A 6,932-nucleotide genomic window follows, 5' to 3' on the forward strand; every position below is an offset into this window, starting at 1 on the left:
TATGACAGACGGTGAGCTTCAGCAGCATCGCAGAGCCAATGCTGAGAGACAAAGAGTAGCCCGTACTAAACAACCTGCGCACTGGGGTAAAAACGTAAGATCTCGCAACACTGCTTTGCTTACTGAAAACTTCAATGAAGACGACATTGAGGCATGCTATCTTGGCCCAATGAACAACAAATGCTCATTTTGTAATGCCAACCATTTCCAAAATGAAATTACAACAAACTGTTGTCATAGTGGAACCATCAAACTGGAAGAAGTGCGAATGCATCCCTATATTACTAATTGCATGAAGAGATCAGAACCAAACTCAAAGAATTTCATGGAAAACATAAGATCATACAATAGTGCAAACGCTTTTGCATCAATGGGCGCACAAATTGACCAATCAATTAACAGGCGATCAGGTCCTTTCTGTTACAGAATCCATGGGGAAATTTACCATGCAACATCTGCGTTGCACCCTAACCAAGGTGAATCACCTACATACGCCCAGTTATATATTCTGGATTCGGCTCAAGCCTTGAATTAAAGAATGCACTATCCAGCCAACAGCGGATGCATTCGTAATCTTATGGAAAATCTACAAAGAATTCTCGAAGATATCAATCCTTTCTCCAGAGAATACAAAAATATGTTGCAATTTGAACAAGAAGAAATGCTAAAAGCAAATCTAGAAAACCGAATGCCAATTGAATATAGCATGACTTTCGTGAGAGAAAAAGTAAATACTATGCACCACGGCAGAATCAATGCTCCAACTGCCAGAGGGGAAAACCGTGACATTACCATTCATCCAAAAAGTGGAATTTTACAAAATATATCTATTCTGAGTAGACTCTGTGACCCAATGTGCTACCCTTTGCTTTTCCCTTATGGGGACTCTGGGTGGACTACAGACCTAAAAAATACAGTTGGTCGAGGAAATGTGACTCAACTTCAATGATATTCATACCACTTTGCCATTCGTAATGGTACTTGTAACCAGTTCCTTAATGCAGGAAAGCTGACACACCAATTTATGGTTGATGCCTATTGCAAAACTGAGGCAAACCGTTTGAATTGGGTGCGCACAAATCAAAGTACTGTAAGAGCTGAAGAATATGACGTCCTTCACCAATTCGTGACCAACTACCGTTTCATGAACATAAATATCCTACCTGGAAAAAAAGTCATATTGCCATCGACTTTCCAAGGAAGTCCAAGAAATATGGCACAAAACTACCAAGATGCCATGGCAATGGTCAGGAAATATGGCAAACCAGACCTATTTGTAACAGTAACGTGCAATCCAAAATGGAAGGAAATCAGGGAAAACTTACTTCCCAGTCAGCAACCATGCGACAGGCCCGATTTAGTAGCTCGAGTATTTAACATGAAACTAAAATTGCTACTTGGAGACCTAACCACATACCACAGATTAGGACGTGTTAATGGTATGGTGTATGTAATTGAGTTCCAAAAAAGAGGGCTCCCTCATGGACACATATTGGCATTTATGGCCCCGGAATACAAAGCCTGGGAAAAAGAAAGAATTGACAAAATTGTTTGTGCAGAGCTCCCGCACAAAGACACGCATCCGAAGCTTTATGAAATTGTAAAATCTTGCATGATACACGGTCCATGTGGTCCACTTAATTCAAATGCACCATGCATGGACAATGGAAACTGTACTAAAGGTTTTCCCAAGGATTTCTGCTCCGAAACTAATAGCAATGTAAATGGATACCCTAAATATCAACGCCGGGATGATAACAACTTTGTTGAACTTGGTGGAAACAGGGTTGATAATAGATGGGTTGTACCTTACAATCCTTATCTTTCCTTAAAATACAATGCCCACATAAACATTGAGATTTGCAGTTCTATACAAAGTGTAAAATATTTGTTCAAATATGTTTACAAAGGGCATGATTGTGCAAATATCCAGTTTGTTACTGCTGCCACAGAACAAGAAGCCACGGTTGAATGGGATGAAGTAAAAAATTACTTAGAAACTCGATATGTAAGTGCACCTGAAGCATGCTGGAGACTCAGGGAATATAAAATGCACTATCAAACTGATCATGTGGAAAGATTAAATGTCCACCTTGAGGACAAGCATACAATATGCTTAATACCAGGTAAAGAAGCTGAAGCTGTGCAGCAGAAAAACACCAAGTCTAAACTTCTTGCTTGGTTTAAACTGAATCGGGAAGATCCTAATGCCCAACAATATTTATACATTGAAATCCCTGAACATTACACTTGGGATGAAAAAAACGTTAAATGGAAACCACGTTGCAAATGTCATAAAACCACAATTGGCAGAATATTTAACGTTAGTCCATTAGACAGAGAAAAATACTTTCTCCGAATTCTCCTTCTCAATGTTAGAGGCGCAACATCTTTTGAGGATCTCAGAACAACTGAAGGAAACCGTTTTGCTACTTTCCAAGAAGCCTGTATTGCAAGAGGGTTAACTGATGATGACTCTGAATGGGATACTTGCCTAACAGAAGCTGCCACTTATCAAATGCCAATACAACTTAGACAATTGTTTGCATTTATTTGCATCATGTGTGAGCCGTCTAATGCTGCAGCATTGTTTCAAAGGCACAATAAAAATCTAATGGAAGACTATACCAGACGTTTCCCTCATGTAGAAAAGGCCCTCTATATGACATTACATGAAATTGAGTCTGTGTTACGGACACATGGAAAGTCATTACAAGATTTTGGCCTACAACTTCCTGTTGGCAAGTACGATGATCCAATCAATTCTGGCAAATATTACGACCCTGTTGCGGAAAAGGCTTTGCTTGAGGAGAAATTCAAAATGTTAAACCCAGGACAACGAAAGGCTTTCGAAAAAATCAGAGAAGCTTTTGAGAATCCCAACTTGGAAAAACGTCTATTTTTTATTGACGGACCTGGTGGAAGTGGTAAAACATTCCTGTATAATACAATCATGCATTACGTTCGGAGCAAAAATTAATTAGTCTTGCCATGTACATTTACAGGCATTGCTGCTACTTTGCTGGAAGGAGGCCGAACTTCCCATAATCTGTTCAAACTGCCTATACCAATTAATGAAACGTCGACGTGCAATATTCGTCATGGCAGCAATACTGCCAATGAGTTGAAAAACGCCAAACTCATAATCTGGGACGAAGCTTCTATGGCTCCAGCTCATGCTGTAAATGCAGTTGACACCTTCTACAAAGAACTCATGGCTGAAGATCCAAAAGTTCCCTCCAAAAAAACGTTCGGAGGTGCAGTGTTTGTTTTTGGTGGAGATTTTCGACAAATCCTTCCTGTTGTACCACATGGCAGCAGAACCGAAATAATTTCAGCATGCATGAAGAACAGCAATTGTTGGAGGAATATTGAAGTCCTCAAATTGGACCAAAACATGCGTACCAATGAGGACAATGTCCCCCAAGAACATCAAGGCTTTTCCCAATGGCTTTTAAACCTTGGAGATGGAAAACTTCAAGAACCAGGACTAGAGGAAGGTATCTTTGAAATTCCTTCTGTCTGCATTGAAAATGGATGTATTGTTGATGCTGTCTTTCCTCAAGTCATACAACCAGAAGATAAAAGCATTGCAAACCGAGCAATCCTAACTCCAAAAAACCAACATTCACATGAACTGAATGAAAATGTTCTTAGACAAATTCAGTCTGAATTGAAATGCTACACCAGTATTGATTCCATTCAGCAAGATACTGCAAATGCTGAGGAAGCAGCAAACTATCCGATGGAGTTCTTAAACAGCTTAACGCCTGGTGGTATGCCTCCTCATAGATTACATTTGAAAGTTGGAGCAGTAGTCATGCTATTAAGAAACCTTAACTGAAGAAGAGGTCTTTGCAATGGCACCAGAATGGTTGTGAAGCAAATGATGTCAAAAGTCATTGACTGTGAAATCCTCACCGGATCATTTAAAGGTACAAGGGTATTCATTCCCAGAGTTATCCTGGCACCAAGCGATCCTGATCTTCCTTTTACTTTAAAACGAAAACAGTTTCCCTTAAGACTTGCTTATGCTATGACCATCAACAAAAGTCAAAGGCAAACACGGGATTCAGTTGGCATATATTTGCCATCTCCAGCCTTCAGTCATGGTCAACTTTATGTTGCCTTTTCAAGGACAAAATCCTTCCAACAAGTCAAAGTCAAAGTTTTTGCTACTGATCAACAAGGCAACTTAAAGAAAGACCACAGAGTTTACACCAAAAATGTTGTTTACAGAGAAGTTTTTGCACAATAATTTTTTTTTCCAGCTAATAGTTTAATAAAATTTAAAATGTTATATATAACAGTGAATGTGTCTTTCTGTTCAAAGCCAAAATGGGTGGCGCCTGTGCAGTGTGGTGCCTGAGTCAGAGCGTGTGCATACTGCACTATGATGCCATTTTAGTGAAGACATGGTCGTGCTGGCGGAGGATACATCTACCCGCAAATATTTTGCTACTAAGATCATCAGCAAAAGAGCCCTGCTTGCTTCCGGGGATACTTCTGGGATGGTGGAGCGACGAGTTTTACAGCTGGCATCTGGGAGCCCCTTCCTTGTCCGCGCAGACTTTGCATTCCAGACCAAGGTAAGATATCCATTACTTAAGCCCCTTCCCAACACTGACAATTTTCATCTTTACACTTTACTTTTTTCCGTCCCCTTCTTCCAAGAGCCATATCTTTTTTTCTTTTCCATCAACATAGCGTATGAGGGATTGCGTTTTGCAGGATGAGTTGTAATTTCAAATTCCAAATTCATTGAAATGGTGAAAAAAAGAAAGAAGAAAAAAAGTAATTCCACCATTGATTTTTTTTCTTTTGTTCATGTGGTATTCATTGTGCAATAAAAATGACTGGGTAAAATGAATCTCCAGGTTTGAACATTTACAAAGATCCCAAACTTGCCTATTTTTTTTTTTTATTTAAGTGATGAAAACAAATGTGAACATTTGTAAATAAAAAAACATTGGGTTTGTGCGTCCATTTTCTAAGACCTGCAAATGTTTTATTATTTTTTTTGTGAGGTGGGGAGATGTTTTGATCACATTTTATTGCATTTTGTTAGGAAAGTGTGTCGGCCAAAAACACACTTAATTGAATATTTTGATAATAATATAATTATTTTTTTTATACTTAATAAAGGAAAAGGGTTGATTCAAATTATTATAAGTTTTTATTTGGTTTATATTTTTGACACGTTTTTATGTATGCTTACTTTATTTTTTTAGTCCTCTTATGGAATTTAAAGGGGTTTTCCCACAAAGTACATTTTAAGTAATAGATCTTGGAGTAAAAATAAGTTCTACAATTGGATGTGTTAAAAAAAATGTTCCTGTGCTGAGATAATCTTATAAAGGTGCCCCTGGTTTGTACTGTGTAATGGATGTGTCTGACCTTACAGGGCCATGGTCTGATCATACCACATCTCCTGGGCAGGGGAGGACACAAAAGAGTATACAGACATTACAACACGGGATCACAGCTGATTCATTTTGTGAGACAAAACATTTTGCTGTCTGTTTTTAAGCAATATTTTTCCTGAAAGAAATAATCATTTGCGATCCTGTCTGTATCCTGTCTTTTGTTTCCTCCCCTGCCCAGGAGCTGTGGTATGATCAGACCATTTTCCAGGACGGTCAGACACGGCCATTACACAGTACACAGCAGGGGCACATTTATAAGATTATCTCAGCACAGGAACATTTATTTTTAAACTCATCCTAGTAGTTCTCATAGTCAGCTGCCATGATAACCCATCCGCACCCAGTGATCAGTGTAACAGCAGCGATCAGAACAATCTCTGATGGCTGCGGTTACAGATGCCGGCTGTGTACAGGCATCTCCCTGTAGAACCGCGAGCAAAACGCGCGTGGGGTGGAGGTCACACAGCCCTAACCTGCTCATGCCATACTTCCTCTGGATTTGGCTAATCCCATGTTTAATTTTTCATTATATCCTGATATTTATTCTTATCTTAGCCAATGACTTTTGCACTATGTACATTATTACGGCCATATATTCAAGTTATGTGTCACATGAATTATATGAGATTTTTCCTATTTATTATATTAGATGTACTGTTTTTCTCTTTGATGTTATTCTGGTATATACATATATATATCTGCACATGCATTTTATGTATTTAATATATCGATGGTGTTAGTTTACTTGTATTCATGTATTTACTGGATGAAATCCAATATATGTGCATCTTAGGGAGAACCACTATTCAATACATAGGCTGTGTCTCTACACCCCACGTGTGTTTTAATGTATAGTTATCAATTACATGTTTTTTAACGTATTTTTCATGTCTGATCACTGATTTATCCAAATAAAGAATTTACTCCACTTATGTCTGCTGTATTATTTAATCCTTACTGGATTGTTGTAGGTCATTTCATACTTGAATTGTGGTCCAGTGGACATTAATGATAATACACATCTATTTTTTTTCCTGAATGTGTAACTATACCCCATTCATTGTCAGTGTTATGTGTACAGGCATCTGCCAAGTATTATGCGGGCTCAGCTCCTGAACCTGCTCCATACATAGAGACCTGACATTGGATGAGCTATTACATCATATGTCGGCAAACGCTTTTCTGCGTCCTTTAAAAGTTAGCAGTGGGAGAGCATGATAAAAAGGCTTACCTACCCCCTGAGACCGACTTTAGCTCTTAGGCCACAGCCCCACTATCAGTATTTGGTCAGTATTCAGTCAGTATTTTTTCTCAGGAGTGGGAGCCAAGACCAGGAGTGGGTGATAAATGCAGAATTGGTGACTTGTTTCTATTACACCTTTTTTCTGATTGTTCCTCACCTGGTTTTGGCTTTGGAGTGACAGCTAATATTTTAACAATAGTAGGGGTAACATTAGGTCTTATTCAGAAAAACTGTCTAATATTAAAATTGGCTTTGCTATCAAT

The 6,932-nt window shown here is 38.6% G+C and overlaps 2 pseudogenes; both read left to right on the forward strand.

The window, feature by feature from the left end:
* The first annotated feature begins 538 nt into the window (after positions 1-538).
* Positions 539-2,808, forward strand: LOC141271550 (uncharacterized; annotated as a pseudogene).
* A 13-nt stretch (positions 2,809-2,821) lies between these two features.
* LOC141271551 (ATP-dependent DNA helicase pif1-like) lies at positions 2,822-4,258 on the forward strand (annotated as a pseudogene).
* Positions 4,259-6,932: the final 2,674 nt, after the last annotated feature.

The sequence above is a fragment of the Phyllobates terribilis genome, unplaced genomic scaffold (genome assembly GCF_046119375.1).
Source record: "Phyllobates terribilis strain yellow unplaced genomic scaffold, ASM4611937v1 Scaffold_5__5_contigs__length_657084704, whole genome shotgun sequence".
NCBI classification, from domain to species: Eukaryota; Metazoa; Chordata; class Amphibia; order Anura; family Dendrobatidae; genus Phyllobates; species Phyllobates terribilis.